This window comes from Pongo pygmaeus, chromosome 21 (assembly GCF_028885625.2).
Source record: "Pongo pygmaeus isolate AG05252 chromosome 21, NHGRI_mPonPyg2-v2.0_pri, whole genome shotgun sequence".
NCBI classification, from domain to species: Eukaryota; Metazoa; Chordata; class Mammalia; order Primates; family Hominidae; genus Pongo; species Pongo pygmaeus.
Window position 1 is genome coordinate 42,204,425 of NC_072394.2, and position 25,114 is coordinate 42,229,538.

The 25,114-nt window shown below is 37.7% G+C and overlaps 1 long non-coding RNA gene across 1 annotated transcript in view; it reads left to right on the forward strand.

Annotated features, from left to right (window-relative positions):
• The first annotated feature begins 1,074 nt into the window (after positions 1-1,074).
• LOC134738913 (uncharacterized) overlaps positions 1,075-25,114 on the forward strand; it is a 29,494-nt gene continuing 5,454 nt past the window's right edge. The window contains exons 1-2 of the long non-coding RNA XR_010125193.1: positions 1,075-1,130; positions 1,446-1,512. This is a non-coding gene — a long non-coding RNA (uncharacterized LOC134738913). The remainder of the gene's footprint in view (positions 1,131-1,445; positions 1,513-25,114) is intronic.

The following is a 25,114-nucleotide window of genomic DNA, read 5'->3' on the forward strand; positions in this document are numbered from 1 at the left end:
ATGATCTAAAGTTGGAACTTAAAAGGGAAGCAGAGCACAAAAGTTTGGAAGATTTGCAGCCTGGACATGTGGCAGAGAAAGAAAAAGATTTTTCAGGAGAGGAATTCAAGCAGGCTATGGAGCAACCACTTGGTAGATAAATTTCCATAACTAACAGGGAGCTAAGTATGGATAGCGAAGACAAGGGAAAAAGACACTGAAGGCATTTCGGAGACCTTCAGTGCAGCCATTCCCAACACGGGCAGAGAGGCCTCTCGGAAGGAAGAAAGGTTTCATGGGTTTGGTCCAGGGCCCTGCTGCCCTGTGCAGCCTTGGGACATTTTTCCCCACATCCAGGCTGTTCTAGCCCCAGCCTTGTCTCAGAGGACCCCTGGTACTGCTCTGGCCACTGTTTCAGAGGGTGAAAGCCATAAGCCCTGGAAGCTCCCATGTGGTGTTAAGCCTATGAGTGCACAGAGTGCAAGAATGACTGAGGCTTGGGAACCTCTGCCTAGATTTCAGAGGATGTATGGGAAAGCCTGAGTGCCCAGGCAAAAGCCTACCACAGAAAACCTCACAAAAAACCTCTACCAGGGCAGTGTGGAGGGGAAATGTAGGGTTAGAACCCCACACACAGTCCCCACTGGGGCACTGCCTGGTGGAGCTGTGGGAAGGGAGTCCCTGGCCTCCAGACCCCAGAATGGTAGATACACTGGTAGCTTGCACCCTACACATGAAAAAGCTGCAGGCACTAAACAACCCATGAGAGCAGTCAGCTGGAGTGGAGCTGTCCAGGGCCTTGGGAATGCACCCCTTGTACCTCTGTGCTGTGCATGTGGGAAATGTAGTCAAAGAGCTTATTTTGGAGCTTTAAGATTTAATGATTGCCCTGTTGGATTTTGAACTTATGTGGGGCCTGTAGCCCCTTTCGTTTTGACCTATGTCTCCCTTTTGGAATGGGAATATTTACCTAGTGATTATACTTGCATGATAAAATGTCCTGGGAGTCAAATAACTTGTTTTTGATTTTACAGGTTCATAGGTGGAAAGGACTTGCCTTGTCTCAAATGAGACTTTGGACTTTTGAGTTAATGCTGGAATGAGTTAAGACTTTGGAGGACTGTTGAGAAGGCATAATTATACTTTGCAATGTAAGAAGGACATGAGATTTGGGAGGGGCCGGGAATGGAATAATATAATGTGAATATTTGTCACCACCCAAATCTCATTTTGGAATTGTAATCCTAGTGATGGAGGTGGGGCCTGGTGGGAGATGTTTGAATAATGGGGGGAGGTCCCTCATGGTTTGGTGCTGTCTTTGTGATAGTGAGTTCTCATGAGATTGAATAATTTCAAATGTGTGGCCCCTCCCCTGTCTCTCTCTCTCTCTCCCCCACCCACCACTTGCTCCTGCTTTTGCCATGTGACTTGCCTGCTCCCTCATCATCTTTTGCCATAATTGTAAGCTTCCTGAGGTCTTCCAAGAAATCGAGCAGATGCCAGCACTACGCTTCCTGTAAAGCCTACAAAACTGTGAGCCAATTAAACCTCTTTTCTTTATAAATTACTCAGTCTCTGATATTTCTTTATATTGTAGTAATGCAAAAATGGCCTAACACATTTATGTTTTCACTTCATTTGTGTAGTTAATTGGTTGTAAGGTAAGCATGTAGTTTAATTTACAGGAAAATATCCAAATATTTTCCAAAGCAGGCATATAATTTCGCATCCCGATAATCAAAACTTAAGTTCTAGTAACTGTATCTTTGCCAAGATTTAGTATTGTCTTTCTTCTCCTGCCTCCATATTCTCAGAGGTATGTAGTGGTATCTCATTATGGTTTTAATTTGCATTATCCTAATGATTAATAATATAGAGCATCTTACTTGCCATTTGCATATCATCTTTGGTTCAATATCAGCCTAAATCTTTTGCTCACTTAAAAGTTTGTTATCTTTATAAAGAGTTCTTTATATATTCTGGATACAAGTACCTTATTAGATTAATGTGTTTGCAAGTATCTTCTCCTATTTTGTGGCTTGTTTTTCATTATTGTAACAGGGTCTTATGAAGAGCAGAAGTTCTTAATTTCAATTAAAGTCCTATTTATCATTTTTTCCTTTTAATGGCTGTGCTTTTAGTGTTGTGTCTAAAATGTCTTTGCCTAACTCAATATCACAAAGATTATCTCCTATGTTTTTTTCCTAGAAGTTCTATGAGTAGAGATTTTATATTTATGTCTATAATATGTTCTCAATTAATTTTTTGCAGGTGGTGCAAAGTATGGATTATAATTAATATATTTTTGGATATGATGCAATTTTTCCATGGGTGTATTACCTTTTTCATGTAGTTAGTTTTGTATCTTTGTTTGAAAACATCAATTGTCAATATATGTGTGGGTCTTGGTCTGGCTTACTTGTGATTCATTAATTTATGAGTATATTATTTCATTGATAATACAATGTCCTCGTTATTGTAGCTTTATAGTAAGTCTTAAAATTAGCCTGCATGAGTCCTGCAATTTTGACCTTTTTTCTAAAATTATTTTGGTTATTATATTCTCTTTGCATTACCATACAAATTTTAGAATCATCTTGTCAATTTTTACAAAATACCTTGCTGTGATTTTGATTGAGATTGTACTGAATATAAAGATTATGAGATGGGCGATTGACATCTTAATACCACTGAGTCATCCAGTCTATTAACATAATAGATCTCATTTATATAGGTATTCTTTGACTTCTTTGGTCAGCATTTTGTAGTTTCCAGTGTACAGATCTTGTATATATTTTGTCAGCTTTAATCTCAATTTTTTACGTCTTAGGGACATTTTTTCTTTTTTCAACTTTAATTTCTAATTTTAATTCCCAAATGTTCATTGCTGCAATACAGAAACATAATTGATTTTTGCACATTTAACTTGACCATGAAAACTTGCTAAACTCATTTATTAGTTTTGGTATGTTTTATGTAGCATATTTGGGATTTTCTGAGTAGACAAACATACTATCTGCAAATACGACAGTTTTATCTGTTTCTTACCAAAATTTATAGTTTCTATTTTTTCTTGTGCTCTAGTGTGAATTTGAATAGCAGTGGAGAAAGCATGCATCCTTGTCTTTTGCCTAATTTTAGTGGAAAAACTATAGGTATTTGTAGTCTCTCTAAATTATGTTGAGAAGGTTTCCTTTTGATTTTGGTTTGCTGAGTTAAAAAAATCAATTATAGACGTAGAATATGTGGAAAACTTTTTCCTGCTTATATTAAGAAATATATTGTTTTCCTTATTTAATCTGTTCATATAATAAATTTCGTCATTTCTGTGATGAGCCTTACTTGGTTGTTACGTATTATCTCCTTTTTATATTGCCAGATTCTACATGTAATTTTTTTGAGGATTTTTAAATGTATGTTCACAAGAAATGTTTTTCTGTGATTTTCCTTTCTTAGAATGTTTTTGTATGGCTTTTGTGGTATTAGGGTAATGCTGGCCTCATAAAATGAATTGGGGAGTGTTATCTCCACTTCTATTTTCTAAAAGAGATTTGTGGAATTGGCATTATTTATTCTTTAAGTGTTTGATAGAATTTTCCAGTGAAATCATCTGGTCCTAAAGTTTTCTTTCTTGGAAGATTTATAGTTGTTAATTAATTATTTCAATTGATTTAGGACTATTCAGATTCTCTATTTCTCCTGGAATGAACTTTAGTAGTTTGCATCTTTTAATGAATTTTACCATTTCATTTATTTATAGACATAAGTTGTTTTTAATATTACATTATTTTATATGTAGAATTTATACTGATATCCCTTTTATATTCCTTATATTTGTCATCTGCATCTTCTCTTTTTTGTTTTTATTTAACTTCTGGCCAGAAATTTATCGATTTTATTGACTTTTGCACAGTCAGCTTTTGGTTTAATTAATTTTCTCTATTGTTTTTGGTTTGCAATTGCATTAGTTTCTGCTCTTATATAGTCAATAAAAATTTAATAACATTTTATTTCCAATGATTTATATTCTTTTGCTTTTTTCAACACTGATTTACATTAAAAACTCCAAGCACACTATAACTGAGGAGAACTTCCTTGACATAATGCATCTACAAAAATGCTAAAGCCAATATTACACTTAATGGTGAAAAATTGGGTGGTTCCTCCAATTTCTCAAGAAGTCAAGAAGTAGGCAAGGATATCCTTTCTCACCATTCCTATTCAATGTGATACTCAAAATTCTAGCTAGTGCAATAAGATAAGAAAAGGAAATAAGTATCCACAGATTGGAAATGAAAATATAAAATGGTTTGAAGATGACATGGTTGTCTGTACAGAAAATCCAAAAGATTTGACAAATAAACTCCTGGAAAAGATAAATGATTATAGTGAGTTTTTAGGACATAAGGCATATTAGTTTCTAGGGCTTCTTCAACAAATTACCACAAACTGCATGGCTCAAAAAAACAGAAATTTGTTTTTCTATTATTGTGAAGGCTAGGAGTCTGAAATCAAGGTGTTGGCAGTGCTGTGTTCTCTCCAAACATTTCAAAGAAGATTCCTTCTTTTCCTAGTTTCTGGTGGTTACAAACAATTCTTGACACTCCTTGATTTATAGATGCATCTCTCCATTTTTTGCCTCCGATCGTCACATGATGCTCTTCTCTGGTGTGACTCTGTTTCTTCGCATGGCTTTCTTATAACAGGTACCAGTAATTGGATGTATGGCTCATCCTAATCCAGTGTGAACACATTGTAACTTAACTAATTACATCTGAAAATACCTATTTTCAAATAAGGTGACATCCACAGGTACTAGGGCTAGGACTTGAACATATTTTTTTGAAGAAATTCACAGTATGACTCCTCAAATTCATATCCTTCTCATGTGCAAAATACACTCACCCTGTCCTAACATCTCCCAAAGTCCTAACCCTTTTCAACATCAACTCAAAGTCCAAAATCTCATAAAATATTTTCAACTAAAAATGTTCCAAATCTCACTGTGAAAATCATCCTTCATTTTTTATGGCTGCATAGTATTCCATGGTGTATATGTGCCACATTTTCTTAATCCAGTCTATCATTGTTGGACATTTGGGTTGGTTCCAAGTCTTTGCTATTGTGAATAATGCCGCAATAAACATATGTGTGCATGTGTCTTTATAGCAGCATGATTTATAGTCCTTTGGGTATATACCCAGTAATGGGATGGCTGGGTCAAATGGAATTTGCAGTTCTAGATCCCTGAGGAATCACCACACTGACTTCCACAAGGGTTGAACTAGTTTACAGTCCCACCAACAGTGTAAAAGTGTTCCTATTTCTCCACATCCTCTCCAGCACCTGTTGTTTCCTGACTTTTTAATGATTGCCATTCTAACTGGTGTGAGATGCTATCTCACTGTGGTTTTGATTTGCATTTCTCTGATGGCCAGTGATGGTGAGCATTTTTTCATGGGTTTTTTGGCTGCATAAATGTCTTCTTTTGAGAAGTGTCTGTTCATGTCCTTCGCCCACTTTTTGATGGGGTTGTTTGTTTTTTCTTGTAAATTTGTTTGAGTTCATTGTAGATTCTGGATATTAGCCCTTTGTCAGATGAGTAGGTTGCGAAAATTTTCTCCCATTTTGTAGGTTACCTGTTCACTCTGATGGTAGTTTCTTTTGCTGTGCAGAAGCTCTTTAGTTTAATTAGATCCCATTTGTCAATTTTGGCTTTTGTTGCCATTGCTTTTGGTGTTTTAGACATGAAGTCCTTGCCCATGCCTATGTCCTGAATGGTATTGCCTAGGTTTTCTTCTAGGGTTTTTATGGTTTTAGGTCTAACATTTAAGTCTTTAATCCATCTTGAATTGATTTTTGTATAAGGTGTAAGGAAGGGATCCAGTTTCAGCTTTCTACATATGGCTAGCCAGTTTTCCCAGCACCATTTATTAAATAGGGAATCCTTTCCCCATTTCTTGTTTTTGTCAGGTTTGTCAAAGATCAGATAGTTGTAGATAGGTGGCATCATTTCTGACGGCTCTGTTCTGTTCCATTCATCTATATCTCTGTTTTGGTGCCAGTACCATGCTGTTTTGGTTACTGTAGCCTTGTAGTATAGTTTGAAGTCAGGTAGCATGATGCCTCCAGCTTTGTTCTTTTGGCTTAGGATTGACTTGGCGACGCGGGCTCTTTTTTGGTTCCATATGAACTTTAAAGTAGTTTTTTCCAATTCTGTGAAGAAAGTCATTGGTAGCTTGATGGGGATGGCATTGAATCTGTAAATTACCTTGGGAAGGATGGCCATTTTCACGATATTGATTCTTCCTACCCATGAGCATGGAATGTTCTTCCATTTGTTTGTATCCTCTTATATTTCCTTGAGCAGTGGTTTGTAGTTCTCCTTGAAGAGGTCCTTCACATCCCTTGTAAGTTGGATTCCTAGGTATTTTATTCTCTTTGAAGCAATTGTGAATGGGAGTTCACTCATGATTTGGCTCTCTGTTTGTCTGTTATTGATGTATAAGAATGCTTGTGATTTTTGTACATTGATTTTGTATCCTGCGACTTTGCTGAAGTTGCTTATCAGCTTAAGGAGATTTTGGGCTGAGACAATGGGGTTTTCTAGATATACTATCATGTCATCTGCAAACAGGGACAGGGACATGGATGAAATTGGAAATCATCATTCTCAGTAAACTATCGCAAGAACAAAAAACCAAACACCGCATATTCTCACTCATAGGTGGGAATTGAACAATGAGAACACATGGACACAGGAAGGGGAACATCACACTTCGGGGACTGTTGTGGGGTGGGGGGAGAGGGGAGGGATAGCATTGGGAGATACACCTAATGCTAGATGACGAGTTGGTGGGTGCAGCGCACCAGCATGGCACATGTATACATATGTAACTTACCTGCACGTTGCGCACATGTACCATAGAGCCTAAAGTATAATAATAATAATAATAATAACAATAATAATAAAAAGAAAATAAACTGAAAAGACAAACAAGCACAAAAAAAAAAAAATCATCCACATTTGGTATGATCTGAGTATGATCCATCCTGGGGCACTATTCTTTTCTATCTGTGGGCCTGTGAAACTGGAAAACAAGCCATTTCATTTCAAATACAATAGTGAGAGAGACATAGGATAGACATTCCCATTTCAAAGGGAGAAACTGGAAGAAATAAAGGGGTCACAAGTTTCAAGGAAGTCCAAAGCCTATTAGAAAAAAATCTATTAGACTGTAAGGGTGGAGAATCATTTTCTTTGACTTTATTCTGTGTCCTATAGGCTGAGGGCAGGTAGTGCTCGTTTCTTAGCCAGCTGGGAAAGCAACTCCATCATCTAGGCTCTGGGCTTCCAGAGACTGTTGACACCAGCTCCACTTTTTTGGCTCCCAACTAGATAAAAGTAGCAAGTCTGAAAAGCGTACATAGTATATAATGCTAATTATACAACATTCTGGAAAATACAAGACTATAGAGACTGTAAAGGGATCAAGGAAAAGGGAGAAATAAATATGTGAAGCATAGAAAAATTTTAGGGCAGAGAAATTATTATTTATAATCCTGCAATAAGGCCTTTTTTCAAAATTTATAGAACTTTACAGCACAAAGAAAGAACCTTAATATATGCAATTTAAAAATTATTTAGTAAGTTGGAGGATTCCACAAAGAAATGCAGACTATGGCTAGAGAATCTAACTGTACTACAAAAGCAGGAGGCTGATAAATTATTCATTTTTGTAACTTTAGAAATGAGTGGAGTTGGTAAAACTAATGGCAAACATAGCTGCACATAAGCATTGTACTCTAGTTCATAGAGTTATTTCCCACATGGGTATGTCTTAGCAATTCTAGTACTGCCATACATCTTAATACTGCTATACTTAATAGTGGAACTAGTAAGTAATAAGTGGAAGATGATGGAGCCAGGTTTCTGACTGTTGAAGTGGAAATTTGCAGATAAGAAAGGGAAGGAAGCTAGAACAATCTATGTGATAATGGATTAGCATTAGAAACAACAGTAATATAGAAATAGATGATTATATATATAAATATTCATAGATACGTGTATACACACCATTTACACACACACACCCCTACACCTTTTTCTCTTTCAGCTGATAGAGCCTAAGAAAAGTAACACCTCAGTGGCAATGAGCTCCCAAGCACCTAAATCTTGATTTCTAATACCATTCCCTGCTCTCGGCCCTAAAAAAAAAAAAAAAAAAAAAAAAAAAAAAAAAAAATTTGTTGGAAAAATGACTGATTGTAGAACTGAGACAGGGAATATAGAAGATGAGCCTGGAGCATCTTGTAATGCCAGAAACTGGAAGTACTAAACAAACAAGCAAACAAACCCCACATGGATGGGAGTATGCAACAAACAAGCACACCAACACAAAAAACAAATAAACAACAAGACAAAACACAGAAGCTAACTGAAAGAGCTACCAATGGCCAATGCTAAAACAAATTGAGAAAAAAAGAAGTTGTATTAGATTGTAACCCAAAGTATAAAATAAGTATCTGAGTCTATACTGATATGAATACGTGGTTGAGTAAATTACTGAGTAAAAAAATGCAGGAGAATAGACAAATCTTTCATGTAGAAGAATCCCAAATAATTCACATAGATACGCCACCCTCGGGAAAGTGAAGGGTTTGAATGCTTAAAAGTCCATGCGTTGAAATCTGAACCCCCAGTACTTCAAAATGTGAATTGATGTGAAGATAGGGTTTTTGCAGAGGCAATCAAGTTAAAATGAGGTCATTAGTGTGGGTCCTAATCTGAAATGACCGGTACCTTATAAGAAGAAGAAAATTTAACATAGACATAGACAAAAAAGAAGACAATCTGAAGACACAGGGAGAAGAAGATAATCTACAAGTCAAGGAGAGAAGCCTGTAACAGGCATTTCCCTTATATCTCTCAGAGGGAACCAATCCTGCTGTCAGCTTGATCTTTTAGCTTCCAGAACTGTGAGGAAAAACATTCTGTTAAGTCACCCAGTCTGTGGTCCTTTCTAAAAGCAGCTTTAGCACAGGAATGCAAGGTGGAAGATCTAGGTGGAATTTATTTTCTGTCTGACAACACTGGATTCTTCCTTTACCAGCAAGGCCTGTGCTACAAAGGATGGTTTCTGGAGGATCCTGCTTGCCTCATTTTTTCCTGTTAACATGCAGTGAGGCCTGTGCAAAATACCCCATGGGTCAGTGCAAACTGCCTTCATCTGTACTGCTCATATATACCAGTTTTCTGCACTCTCATACTAGTTCTCAGTCTTGAGCAGTTACTTGTTAAAAATTTTAGCAATTTGTTAAAAAAAATTAGCTTCTTAGCCCCCTTGTATGGCAGCCCTGTTTTCCCCACGTGCTCTGTCCCAGAAAAAAAAAAAAAAATTACGTTTTATCTCTCCTTGAAGTTACCTGAAATTTCAAACTAGCTGATTGCTCTGTGACCCCAGATCTTTGATATATTCAGGAAAAAATCATAATTATGTAAAGTATCCAATTTTTTTTTTTTTTGGTTTGTAAACTGGGAGCAATCCTCTTTTCATATCCTAAGAAGAAGCCAGAAGCGTCTGCATTTCAACAACCATTAGAGATTTCATTCTTCCAAGAATGCTTTTCTTCTAATCTGTTTCCTGGTGTAAAGTACCCAGCTTATAATAGATGCTTAATTAACAACTTATAATATTAGCATTCTTATGTTTATCACCTATGATGTCTCCCCAACATGTCTGGGGCCAGGCCATGAATTCCACAAGGAAATCATTGACCTCCAGATCAATGACATCTTTTCCAGAAATCTGCATTACAGCCATGAAGTTCATGCCAACAGAGCTCCTGGGAAGACATACCCACTGGCCACATTTTAAGAGCCAGCAAACACATTATTTGCCAAGCACACAAACCCACTATAACTGATGAGGGTGATGGTTTGGAGCATGAGCTATAATGTTGGAGAGATGTAGTTAGTCTTGACCCCTACCTCTGCCACTTGTGAGTTACATGACCTCAGACAAATCCTGTAACCCCCTATACTCAGTTTCTTTATAAAATTATGCGGATAATGATGGTATCCAACCCCTATGCCTGGCACATCATAGATGATTCAGAGCTACTAGCTATTTATTTAGTCATTTTATCTTAAAATCATGGCACATTGTTGCCTGGATGTCATTGTCTCCAGTGCATGGAGTGGCCAGACCCCTGGCCCTGCCCTTTCTCTTTTTCCTTGGGCAGATGGAGCTGGTTTTCCTTTCTGGCACACACTCCAGAGAGGAACTTGGGAAAAGAACAAAGACTGAAGAACAAATCAGCCAATTTTCCACTTTTTAAAAGTAGCTCTGTCAGAAGATTGAGTGGAGGAGGAGTTTGCAGCCATTGGCTAAAGAGGGGGTTCTCTTTCCTGTCTGTAGCTTTCCATTCATTCTCCAGTCCATTACACCACGCTGGCCTTGCAGTCCAGGGACATTGGCCCCTCCCCTCCAGTGGTCTCTCCCCTGTGTCAATGACTCAGTTTTTGCCTAGAGTTCCCACAGCTCTAGGGAAGAGAGGTGAGGCTGGAGTAAGGCAAAGCCAGAGGGGAGCCTGACCTTGGGGGCGGGAGTTGGTGGGGGAGAGAGGGGCGTCCTGCAGTTGCAGTTGCTGAGTGAGTTCTTGGTCCTGACAGGACAGATGAGGCCCTTTGTTCCTGCAAATGGGCCTTTCCTGGCAGTGATGGAGATCGCCTGCAGTCCAGCCTGCTCCTCCTCTTCAGCTGCAGCCATTATCCTAAAGTGGTTTTATTGATCTGCTGACTCCCTGTCTCCTGCCTGCTCTCCCTCTCCTCCTCCCTCCCCCACCCCCTGCACCCCATCCTCAAGCTCCTAAATGCTCTGTTGCTGGCCTCATCCATGCAAGGCTGTTTTTTCAGGGGTGAACCATGATTTTGAAGTTAGATTAGACAACCGCACTTGCCTCGTGAGAAAGCAGATATTCCCTTAGGGCAAGCATTTTCAGACTAGCAAAGGATATATCTCCATTTACCAACCACACCTTTTCTGGATATAGTTTTTTGGTTGTTTTGGCTTTTTGTAAGATGTAGGAAATAGAGATGCTATGAAAGTTCAATTTCAAAGTTTGCACCTTGGCAAACTATAGTACATTTTACAATGTCATGATAATGCCGCATTTTAAACAATAACCAGTCATATTCATCTTAATACAGTTTACATGTTATTAAAAAAATTTTTAAATCATTTAGCATTTTTGCCTAAGACTTAGTTATAAGCTCCATAAAGTTATGTATTCTTATTTTATTTATAACAACCCTGTAAGATAACTGTCATAATCCCTATTTACAGGTGAAGAAAAATAAATGACTTGAAAGTCATAAATCTGACAAATACCACAGACAGGACTCAAAGCTAAGCCCATTGGACATAAAAACTTCTTTGTATTTATATGAAAGTCTGTATTTTTGATGCTGCTTAAAATGTTAGGCACACATCTGATTAAAAAGCTGTGCTCTATTACAGTTGTGTTATATTTGATATTGCCCATGAAACTCTAGCAGTCTTCGTTGTTAAGGAGGGAGTGACCCAGGTGTTAAATTACCTGAGAGGTGGGCAATGATCGTCATGCTATGAGCATAGTCATACATGCTCAGGAGAAGTTTTAACTGAAATGTCCTCATTTAGCTCTCGTGTGGCTTTCACAGTTGTTTAAAACATTTTGAGAGAATTTGGAGCTGTTGTTCCTCAATAAAAACATGAAACCTGGAAGGTGATTTAAGCCTCTACCCAAAGTTCATGAATAAAGCTTATTAAGAACCTTTCTCGGCTAGGTGTGGTGGCTTACGCTGGTAATCCCAGCACTTTGGGAGGGATTCCCTGAGGTCAGGAGTTCGAGACCAGCCTCGCCAACATAATGAAACCCCGTTTCTACTAAAAGTACAAAAATTAGCCCGGCATGATGGTGGGCGCCTGTAATCCCACTACTTGGGAGGCTGAGGCAGGAGAATTGCTTGAACTCGGGAGGCAGAGGTTGCAGTGAGCCAAGACTGTGCCGTTGCACTCCATCCTGGACAACAAGAGCAAAACTCAGTCTCAAAAACAAACAAACAATCAAAAACAAACAAAAAAAAACCAACAACAAATCCAAAAACAAAAACAATTTCCTCCTAGTGAGATATGGGACCAGAACACAGATGTGGAAACCCATGGGTTCTTATCCCTGGACACTTGGTGTCAGCACAGGTCAGTAGCAACAATACAGAGTTAAGAGGCACCAGAGACCAGGATGCTGTCATGACCTTTAATTAAACTTACGACTATCTTATGTGCCTGTATGAAAGGCACATTTAGGAGAGATGTATGTACCTTCCATGGGCCTAGAATGAATTACTGCCTTGTTAGAATAAGAGTGAGGGGAGGTCTCTGAAGAATCAGATTCTGGTTATTAGTGGAGGCAGTAGAATAGAGCATCAGTGAGACAATCCCTATACATAATTATTATTTATTACTATTGAACAATACTATCTGCTGTGCACCAATCCGGTTCACTGCCATATATAACATTGACATGCTCTTGGCCCTGCCAAATCAATACCTTCTATTGCAGACTATAGAGATGACTTTTGTCCTTTATCTGCCCCCACACCCCATTTTCAAAGTGGGAGATATTTAGAACAAGATATAATTTTCACTATCTCTATTTTAAGGCCAGTACCTAGAGATGCTCTTTGCTGTACAGTAAAGTGTGACTGTATTTTGTTTTCCATTGACTTACATTATAAAATCAGCAATGTGTTTTCATTAGAAAAAGAATAGCATAATTTTAATTGAATATTTGATATGGAATAATGAGTGGAGAGGAATGAGAACGTGTAGGACTGGGAATGAGGATGCCTGGGATTCAGTTCTAAAACTGTCACTGCGTAACTAGGAAACTGGGCTTTTGTCATGATTTTGCCTCTGTGAGAGCTGGGATGAGTCAGTAAGCTTTGAGCCTCAGTTTCTTCATCTGTATAATGACAGGCTGGGGCTAAATCAGGGACATCAAATATGTATCACATATACTGTCACTCGTGATTTCTATGTCTATAGCAGGCATTACTAATCAAAAGCAGTTTTCTTTCTGATAAAGCCAAAATACAGTCCCAGGCCACCCATAAATGAAGGCAATGTTCTGATCAGAGTTAAAACCTAAAATACTTGAATTCTATGCTCACTCAGGTTCTTTCCAGTCCAGACACCCCAGATCCTGAATTAGTGGTCAGCCTCCTGCAGTTTTATGCCAGGAGCTTCCCATATATTAAACTAATCTTTCAACAAACTCCCTCAATTAATTTCAAAGAGGAAAGTCATGGATACTTTTCAGAAAGAAGCTTATGCAAGACAAAAATATTATTATGAAAACACTGAACTGTTTATTCTAAAGCAAACTTCAGCCAACGCTACACTTGTTTTGGATCTATTCAATTTTGTTCTGTCCTTTTCCTTTCTGTCTTGAGCAGCTCTCACATTCTCTTTCTCCCTGGACTCTCATGAATTTATTCCTAATAAAAATTTATAATTGTGGCACTACCTATGTTCTTGTCACTTTGGGGGCTTGTTGGCCATATACCTTGTACAAATAATCTCTATCATTTATTGCTTCTTTTTATTTATTTATTTATTATTATTATACTTTAGGTTTTAGGGTACATGTGTGCAATGTGCAGGTTAGTTACATATGTATACATGTGCCATGCTGGTGCGCTGCACCCACTAACTCGTCATCTAGCATTAGGTATATCTCCCAGTGCTATCCCTCCCCCCTCCACCCACCCCACAACAGTCTCCAGAGTGTGATGTTCCCCTTCCTGTGTCCATGTGTTCTCCTTGTTCAATTCCCACCTATGAGTGAGAATATGTGGTGTTTGGTATTTTGTTCTTGCGATAGTTTACTGAGAATGATGATTTCCAATTTCATCCATGTCCCTACAAAGGACATGAACTCATCATTTTTTATGGCTGCATAGTATTCCATGGTATATATGTGCCACATTTTCTTAATCCAGTCTATCATTGTTGGACATTTGGGTTGGTTCCAAGTCTTTGCTATTGTGAATAGTGCCGCAATAAACATACGTGTGCATGTGTCTTTATAGCAGCATGATTTATAGTCCTTTGGGTATATACCCAGTAATGGGATGGCTGGGTCAAATGGTATTTCTAGTTCTAGATCCCTGAGGAATCGCCACACTGACTTCCACAATGGTTGAACTAGTTTACAGTCCCACCAACAGTGTAAAAGTGTTCCTATTTCTCCACATCCTCTCCAGCACCTGTTGTTTCCTGACTTTTTAATGATTGCCATTCTAACTGGTGTGAGATGGTATCTCATTGTGGTTTTGATTTGCATTTCTCTGATGACCAGTGATGATGAGCATTTTTTTCATGTGTCTTTTGGCTGCATAAATGTCTTCTTTTGAGAAGTGTCTGTTCATATCCTTTGCCCACTTTTTGATGGGGTTGTTTTTTTTTTCTTGTAAATTTGTTTGAGTTCATTGTAGATTCTGGATATTGGCCCTTTGTCAGATGAGTAGGTTGCGAAAATTTTCTCCCATTTTGTAGGTTACCTGTTCACTCTGATGGTAGTTTCTTTTGCTGTGCAGAAGCTCTTTAGTTTAATTAGATCCCATTTGTCAATTTTGGCTTTTGTTGCCATTGCTTTTGGTGTTTTAGACATGAAGTCCTTGCCCATGTCTATGTCCTGAATGGTAATGCCTAGGTTTTCTTCTAGGGTTTTTATGGTTTTAGGTCTAACATGTAAGTCTTTAATCCATCTTGAATTGATTTTTGTATAAGGTGTAAGGAAGGGATCCAGTTTCAGCTTTCTACATATGGCTAGCCAGTTTTCCCAGCACCATTTATTAAATAGGGAATCCTTTCCCCATTGCTTGTTTTTCTCAGGTTTGTCAAAGATCAGATAGTTTTAGATATGCAGCGTTATTTCTGAGGGCTCTGTTCTGTTCCATTGATCTATATCTCTGTTTTCGTGCCAGTACCATGCTGTTTTCGTTAGTGTAGCCTTGTAGTATAGTTTGAAGTCAGGTAGTGTGATGCCTCCAGCTTTGTTCTTTTGGCTTAGGATTGACTTGGCGATGCGGGCTCTTTTTCGGTTCCATATGAACTTTAAAGTAGTTTTTTCCAGTTCTGTGAAGAAAGTCATTGGTAGCTTGATGGGGATGGAGAAGATGTTATACATGTGCAGACACATAAATGCAAAGTGAAAAGAAGCAGTCAGTAGATGATACCAAGCATCAATTCTTCTATTATATTATTCTGGAAATGAATACAGAATAGCTGGGTGTATCTAATGAATGTTTAACTGTGAATTTATTTCTTTTTTGTTATTGTAAAAATATTTGTTAATTAAGTATACACGAATGAATAATTATTTTATGATGCTATCTTGCAAGAACATGCATTTTAAATGAAATTGGCCTGTGACTTCTAATGTGATCACATGATTGTCAGGCTGAAAGTTTTATCAGTTGGTTTTCACTTTTAAGGAGTTTCTGTATTTCACATTATATTTCTTAAGTTACTTCAAATGAAAAATTCTGGTATTCTCATCAGAGGCTGAATTTTGAGTGACTATTGGGTAGAAACTTAACTGAAAGCATGAACTTTTTATTTTATAAATGTATGTACCACTTCCTAGAAGACACAAGTTTGATTTATAGTTAAGGTTATTTCAGATCAGGATAACCTGGTCTAAACATAGCACCCATTGCCTTATAGGGAGGGTGGGTTCTCTGAAGGAAAAATTGTCTTTCTAAATGGAAAGATGAATGAATGAATAAATGATTCTCTTAATTGTAAATGAGAGGCAGCATGGTATAACATACAGAATCTAATATTGTGCTAATACAGGCTTGCATCACAATTTCAACTCTGATACTTACTACTAATGTGTGACCTTGAGAGTCTGACCTTCAGACTCCTTAAACTCTGTAAAAATGTTCTAGAAAAGCATTTCTAGAGTCTATGTATAATTAATCTCCCTAAAGATGTCACAAAAGACAGAAAACAAAAGAAAATAAATTGGCTGATTTTATTATATATTAAAGAGTTAAACATTTTCTTGCTAAAACAATCATTAATAAAATTAAAATATGCAAATACTGTGTCACAGGATAGCTTTATCCTATAAAGTACCTTTGTACAACTGTAAGAAAAAGTTCTATCCCTTCATAGGAAAGGGCATGAAGTATTTCCTTTAATAAATATTTTTGCAATGTTTGGAGAAAGGGTGAGGGATTTTTAGCCTTCTCTCCTGACATTATTACCTACGAGGATAAGAGACAGAGAACATTTCTTTTCCTGTTTCTCTACCTCTGGCTACAACGCTGTCACCAGCTCTGCCATGAGTATTGAGGAGACAATAATTTGATTTATGGGACCATGCTTTATGAATGGGGAAGATGACTATTAGTTATAGGTCAGGACCCTCAGAAGCCCTTTCCCCCCTGCATTCTGGCTTCTGGTAATAAGCAGAGTCATGGCAGGTACAGGGATCTTCCATCTTTCTCTAGTTCCCAGGTCTTTTCATCCCTCAGTGAACCCACATAATGATAATGCCAGGGGTGCCTCCAGGGAGCTGATTGACTAAGGTCAGTTTTAGCAAAAATGAAGAAAGAATACAGTACAAGCTATATTCATCAACCCAGATTCTCCAAGGGAATCTTGCATTTTGTGTGTCTGGAAGAGAAAGGTGGTAATTGTATGTGTGTCTGGATACTTACTAATAAAGAATAATCTTTCCAGAACTTCTTACTTCTGTTAGGGTCCAGCTCCAGCAAGTGGGTGTTACCCCTCAGATACTACTCTGTTGTCCTAACTCAGGTAAGAAGAACCCATCTCCTATGGGTGAAGTGAAGCCATGAATCCATGAAAATCACAGACTGGAGCAAAATCCTCTAAGGGATGTTCTTTTGACTTTCTAACCGTATTCCCATATCTCCAGTAACATCCCTGTAAATTTGGAGACATATATGGGGTTCTCAGAATTTTCTTGCACTTATTTCCTGAAATATACTGCCGGGTTTTTGAGTAGGAATGGTTTGAAAACCACCAAAGCTCTCTTTTAATTTTGCCAAAATGTGATGTATTTGGTAGAAAGTTATTTTGTACATTTGGGCTACATCATTGTCTAGGTTTTTATAAATGTGCCATGTATACAAGAGTATATATAGAGTCACCATATATACAAAGAGTTTTTTAAATGTAAGTTTGTTGAGAACAAACACATCAGTCCTCTAAAAAAAAAAAATCTTCTATTGTGCTGTTGTTGTTGTTGTTGTTGAGACAGTGTCTTGCTCTGTCACCCAGGCTGGAGTGCAGTGGCGTGATGTCAATTCACTGCAACATTTGCCTCCTGGATTCAAGTGATACTCCTTCCTCACCCTCCTGAGCAGCTGGGATTACAGGCACCCACCACCATGCCCGACTAATCTTTGTAATTTTTTTAGTAGAGACAGGGTTTCACCATGTTGGCCAGGTTGGTCTTGAACTCCTGATCTCAAGTGATCCACCTGCGTTGGCCTCCCAAAGTGCTGGGATTACAGGCTTGAGCCACTGCACCCAGCCTCTATTGTGCTTTTCCTACTTGAATTTTAAACATATCCCAAAAGTTATGTGGGGAAGTGAATAAGTTGTCAACGTAGTCCTTGATTAGGTTTGATCAGCATTAGCAACATTTCCCAACGCTGTCATGGAGAACTGAATCACATTGATAACAAGCTACACACCCTGAAGTGGGAAGGTGGCCAGAAATGGAGACTTCATCTAATGTCAGTTTGCATAGACTTTATTAATCACCATTAATAAGAAATGTCAAGGGACAGCTGTTGGAGAATAGAGAATCCCTCATGTAAGGAAATGAATACACTGAAGGCAATCAGCATTCTAGGTTGTTGCCACCAGAGGTTCACCAGGAACCTTAGGGATTTGAGATCAGTAAAGGCTGTATCTAGGTCATGCTCCTCTCTCTCCACCAGGCTGGCATAATCCGTAGGAACCTGAACATGCATCTCTAGCTATGCACTTATGACAGTGATTCCTGCTGTCCTGGCAAGTTGCTGCAGCTGTGAGCATGGAGAAGAGGGTAAGAGGCAATGCAGACCCCAGCCAACTGGAGGACTTGCATTTTCATAGTCACTGCCCTTCATATACTGAAAATGAAAATGTATAATTTCTCATGATGAATCCCTAGGGTAAAACCAAGAAGTATTTAATTATATCAACTACCCGCAACAATTATTTCTTCATGAGAATTTAGAAGTCAGAGATTCCAAAGGTCCTTCCGTAGCAATAAGATTGATGCCTTCTGCCCCCTCCTCAGGCTTAGTTTTGGCTTTCATAGGACCTTGCACTCCTCGTCCTGTAAAAACTGGAAGAAACTCTACAGTGCCACTTGATCCATTCTCTGAGGCTGAGGACCTCATCAGGCTCCATTCAATAGGCTTTTTTGATGACCCAGATTTCAAATGTCCCCATGACAGGAAATTCTCACTGTTATATTTGTGCTTTCCTGTTGGACCTAGTGGATTTTGTTTTTATATTATTATTTAATTTACAGACAGGAAAATCATTGGAGCCTGGAGTCGTCTTGATAACACTGTTAATGCAATTGCCAGGACTTCCCTGTGTATACTGCCCAAACCCTGGAACACTGAATTGCTGTCATCGTTTTAAGGTTCCAGGTGTTCATTTCAAGGGTGATCACATGACATTCCATAATCACATTTATGAAAGTACTAATTAAAAATACAGATGTCTTCAGCTCAAAATACACAGACAGCTGAAATACTTATTAGTTTTTTTAAATATGTTAAACTACATATCCTCACTTCTTTCCAACAGAAGAACTAATAATAGATAACAAAGCACAGACAGGGAGGGCCTTCAGCCTTTTTTCTCCCATTAATTGACAGGTTTTGTTTATAGATAAAACACCTAGTACTTCTACAAATTGATATTTTACCATAATACCTTTTTAGATCACTTTATTTTCCCTTTCAGAATGGCTCAGACACAATATTGTTTGTCTAGGGCTAGAGGATTTTTAAAAGTTTGTAGTCCAACTCTTCTAATATAGAGGTGATGGTCATACAAAAGATCATTTGTGTCCAAGAACATAGAACCATTAAGGGTCATTCAGCCTTAAAAAGACGGTGCCTTGTAATGCAAATGTCAAGTTGTCTTTACTCTACCTGGGAGGTAGAATAAACAAAACAATTATTATATTCAAAAATGTTTTAGAGATGTGTGGACCTAAGAACTTTGGCATGATGAATGAAAAGTTCTTTATAGACACATTGGGTTTGCTTATGTGAACCAGAGCAAATGCATTTCCCCTGACTGGCAGATAAATAATTAAGATCCAAATGTGTAGTTAAAAATAATGTTAAAAACACAAAATTTATGTCTTATTAAGATAATATATATTTAAGGTGCAAAGTCACCTTGCAAATCCTGGCATGACCTTTTATTAATTTCTTTCTTTCTTCATTCATTCATTCACATATACACAATCACAATATTTGTAGGGCTTGCCAGGTAAGAGGCACTATGTGAGACACTGGGTATAAGTGTACAGATGTGAACAAAAGTTGCACTGGAGTAAGTCACACATTGTCAAGAGTCATAATCTGTGTTCAGTTTGGAAAATGTACCAGAAAGAGTAAATCTAGAGCCCAGAAGGTCAACAAAACTAGAGTTTGGAAGGTTGAGAACATAACCCAGGCTTTTTATCACCCTTTATTTCAACCCTAGGGAAGATAATAAAACATCTTTGGGAAAGAAAGCTGTCAATCTCCTAATTACCTAAATCCCTTGGAATGAAAGTGAGGAAAAGGCAAGGCTGGAGAGAAGTGGCATCAACCATTCCCCTCACATGGATTTTCCTTTCTGGCTTTTGCATTACTATCTTCAGCTCTCATGAAAATAGCATGATAATTATTGTCTGCTCTCTCCTATTTCATTTTATTTATTCCAGAAATTTTTTTGAGGATCCACTAAGGCAGGGGTCCCCAACCCTTAGGCCATGGACTGGTACTTGTCCATGGCCTGTTAAGAACCAGGCCACACAGCAGGAGGTGAGCAACAGGCAAGCAAGCATTATAGTACTGCTCAGAATTACTGCCTCCTGTCAGATAAGTGGCAGCATTAGATTCCCTCACAGGAGTGTGAACCCTATTGTGAACTGTACATGCAAGTGATCTGGGTGACACACTCCTCATGAAAGCCTAATACTGATGATCTGATGTAGAAGAGTTTCATCCTGAAACCATTCCCCCACCCACACCCCTGGTCTATGGAAAAATTATCTTCCATGAAACAGGTCCCTGGTGCCAAAACAGCTGGGGACTGCTGCACTAAAGTATACAGGTATTTTCCTAACCATTAGGGATTTATCATGGAGAGGGCAGCTGTGGCACCCAGGCTCGTACTGCTTGTAAACCCTGAAAAACCAAATAGCTCTACTCTAGGGTTCTAATGCCAATGGCAACAATTGGCTTTGGAAGAAGAGAAAAAACCTTCTAATTCCTCTTTTAATGTATTCATTGACCCATTTGTTTTTCAGGAACATGTTGTTTAGTTTCTATGTATTTAAAAGGTTTCTGAGGTTCCTCCTGTTATTGATTTATAGTTTTATACTATTGTGGTCAGAAAAAAATGCTTGATATTATTTTGATCATCTTAAATTTGTTAAGATTTGTTTTGTGGCCCAACATATGATCTATCCTGGATAATGTTCCATGTGTGGTTGAGAAAAATGTGTATTCTGCAACTGTTGGATGAAATGTTTTGTAAATGTCTGTTAGGTTCATTTGGTCTACAGTGCAGTTTAAATCTGATGTTTCTATGTTGACTTTCTGTCTAGATGATCTGTCCATTGCTGAAAGTGGGGTGTTGAAGTTTCCTACTATTGTTGTATTGCAGTCTATCCCTTTCTTTAGGCTTTTAAATATTTGCTTTATATATTTGGAAGCTGCAATGTTGGGTACATATATATTTACAATTGTTATGCCCTCTTGCTGAATTGACCGCTTTATTATTATATAGTAACCTCCTTTGTCTCTTTTTACAATTTTTGACTTAAAGTCTGTTTTATCTAACGTAGGTATAGCTACTCCTTCTCTCTTCTGGTTTCCATTTGCAAGGAATACCTTTTTCTATCCCTTCACTTTCACTTCATTTGTGTCCTTACATGTGAAATGAGTCTCTTATAGGCAGCATATAGTTGGGTCTTCTTTTTATCCATTCAGCCACTCTATCGCTTTTAATTGAATAATTTAATCTATTTATATTCAACGTAATTATTGATAGGTATTTACCACTGCCATTTTTCTAATTGTTTTCTAGTTGTTTTGTATATATTTTCTTCCTTTTTTCCTTCGTGTCTTCCTTTGTTGTTAAGTGATTTCCTTTAGTATGTTTTGATTCTTTGCTCTTTATTTTTAGTGTCTCTACTATAGGTTTTTGCTATGTAGTTGTTATGAGGCTTACAAAAGCATTTTATAGTTGTAACAGGTTATTTTAAATGTGTAACAACTTAATTTTATTAATTAAAAAAACAACTGTACAGTTTAACTCTACTCCCCTCCCTGCCTCATTGTGAATTTTTGAGTCACAATTTATAACAATAATATATTGCATATTTCTTAGACAATTATTGTAGTTTTTTTTTTAATAGTTTTATCTTTTAACCTTCATACTAGGGAAACAAATAGTTTACAAACCATGATTAGAATATAAGAGTATTATAGATTTGATTATATATTTACTTTTACTTCAAATGTTTTGTGTTATTCATTAGCATTCTGTTTTTCGGTTTGAAGAAATCCCTTTAGAGTTTCTTGTAAAACAGGAATAGTGGTGATGAACTTTCACAGCTCTTGTTTTTCTGAAGGATAGTTTTATTGGGTATAGCATTCTTAGTTGGCAGTTATTTTTTCCTTTAGCACTTTGAATATATTTTCCCCCTCCCTTGTGGCTTTTAAGATTTCTGCTGAGAAGTGTGCTGCTAGGTATATTGAAACTCTTTTATATGTAATTTGTGTCATTTTTCTTGCTGCTTTCAGGATTCTTTCATTGTGTTTGACTTCTGACAGTTTGATAACAATATGTCTTGGGTTATAGTCTTACTTGAATTGAATCTAATTGCTGACCTTTAACTTTCCTGTACCTAGATATGTATATCTTTCACTAAGTTTGGAAATTTTTCTACTCCTTCATCTTTCTATTTTCTCTTGAACTCCATTGACCTGAGTATTTGCTATTTTGATGTCACCCCTTAAATCCTATAAGCTTTCTTTGTTCTTTTCAATTTATTTCTCCTCTGACTGTACATTTTCAGATAGCTTGTCTTCAAGCTCACTGATTCTTTCCACTGCTAGATCAAGTCTGCTGTTGGTGCTTTCTATGACATTTCTCATTTTATTCATTATGTTTTTTACACCCAGAATTTCTGCTTTACTTAAAAAAATCTCAATCTCTATGTTAAATTTCTCTGATGAATTTCTAATTTTTTCTCTTATTTTCTTGAAGTTCTCTAAGCTTCCTTCAAATAGCATTTTTAAATTCTTTGTTAGAGAAGTCACCATCTTCATTTCTTTAGGGTCAGTCACTAGCATCTTATTTTGTCCATTAGGCAGTGTCATTTTTCTCTACTTGTTCTTAATTCTTATGGTTATATATCAATGTCTATGCATTAAATATGTAGGGATTTATTTGTCTTTTCAGTTTGGTTTTTTATGTGACTGTTCTTCTGCAGTAGGCCTATCTAGAAATTCGGAGAAAACTCTCTTTTAGTCTTTTCTAAACCAATGACTGCTGCACTTGTTGCAGTGCTAGAAGCACTGGGTTTGCTGTGGCTAGCACCAAGGTTTGCTGTGGCTGGCACCAAGGTTTGTGTTTTGGTTGCTGTGAGCTCCACCCCTGTTCTTTGTTTCTAATTGACCCCTAATAGACTAAGCCTGCTAACACTCACAATGGTTCCCATAAAATGAGACCAAAGCAAGCCTTCTATGAAGGGTCTCAGAATGGAGAGGATGCCAAAAGTCCATCTCTAATACACCTTTTCCATTGTAAAAACCATAAATTCAGAGGAAGTTTCTTCATGTGGTACTGTACAGGCTTGGGAGAGGGACATTGTGGTCAAAAAGGACAGTTATTTTACTGTCTAATTATGGTTTTTCTCTACTCTGTGCTCAAATTCGACACTACAGCTTTACTCCTGAGTTCTTAAATATTCATGGTGATTATCTTGCCTCTGAATAGATGCTAGTTGGGTTTCTGTGGAAGGAGAAATGCCAGAAAACTCCTACTTCACCATTTTATTGATATTACTTTATCAGGACCTTCTAATTTTGATTTTACTTTTCAATCTTTATTTTTTCTAAAACTTTTTGTTTCTTCATTTTTCAAGTATTAAATTATCGTAGTTGTTCTAGTAGAAAGCACTGTCTTATGTGTGAACAGTGTCAGTTAAATTAGATATTCTCAGAATATTCAATGACTGCAACTAGAAATAATCCTGGCTCAATATCAATTTACAAATTTGATTGTTTTCTCTATGTTCTGATTTTTTTTTTTTTTTTGAGATAGAGTCTCACTCTATCACCCAGGCTGGAGTGCAGTGGCACAATCTTGGCTCACTGCAACCTCTGCCTCTCGGGTTCAAACGATTCTCCTGCCTCAGCCTCCCAAGTAGTTGGGACTACAGGTGCGTGCCACCATGCCTGGCTAATTTTTGTGGTTTTAGTAGAAACGGGGTTTCACTGTAACAGCCAGGATGGTGTCAATCTCCTGACCTTGTGATCCACTGCCTCAGCCTCCCAAAGTGCTGGGATTACAGGCGTGAGCCACCGCTCCCAGCCCATTCTAAATTTTTTGTGTTCTACTTTGTAAGTCAGTAGACATTCATTATTCACTATGGTAACTACTATTACATGTGGCTATTGAGCCCTTGAAATGTGGCCAGTCCAAACTGAAAGGTGCTGCAAGTATAAAATGTGTATCAGATTTCAAGAATTTTATATTATAAAGAATGCCAAGGCCAGTCACAGTGGCTCACGCCTGTAATCCCAGCACTTTGGGAGCCCGAGGAGGGTAGATCATGAGGTCAGGAGTTCAAGACCAGCCTGGCCAATATGGTGAACCCCATCTCTACTAAAAATACAAAAAGTGGCCTGGCATGGAGGTGCACACCTGTAATCCCAGCTACTCAGGAGGCTGAGGCAGGAGAATCGCTTGAATCTGAGAGGCACAGGTTGCCGTGAGCCAAGATCGCACCACTGCACTCCAGCCTGGGTGATAGAGTGAGATTCTATCTCAAAAAAAAAAAAAGAATGCAAAATATTATGTTAATATCTTTCTATTGATTATATGTTAAAATAATACTATGTTGGATATATTGTGTTATGTAAAATATGTTATTAAAATTAATTCCACCTGTTGCTTTTTCCTTTTTAAAATGTAGTTACCAGAACATTTTAAATTGCAAAGAGGCTCTCATTACATTTCCATAGGCCAGCATTGCACTTCTCCCTTGCCACTCTTCATTAACACATGAGGTATCATTCTCAACTATATTTGCTGATAATTTACTCTCCTCCCTTCTCCTGGCAATATTTAGCAAATATTACTGAGTGTTTTCCAGGTCCTGTCTATTGTGATTGTGCTGGACATATAATAGTGAAGAAAGCCAAATAAGTCCTCTGCTTTCACATGACTTCTGTTTTATAGGCAACCCCAATGATATTAGGGTGGTCACCCCTGCCCACGCACTTAGTTTCAGTCATTACTGGACTAAGGCAATTGAGAAGAAGTACAACCCATTCTAACATGAGTTGCACTATTAATAGTTCACAGTTGATCATATGTCTTGTTACTTGTTATCTAAGTGTCTACAGCATCTCCAGTACAATGCTTCTCAGAGTTTGTAGAATATGTGTGGCTTTGGAAATTCAGAGGTGTTCTGAAAACAAAGAAACAGAAAGCACGTCTGTGATCAAAGACATTTAGGGAATTCTGGGTTAAATGAAACACAACATGCCTCTTTACTGCAGGACTCGTCAAAGCTTTTGCTTTTC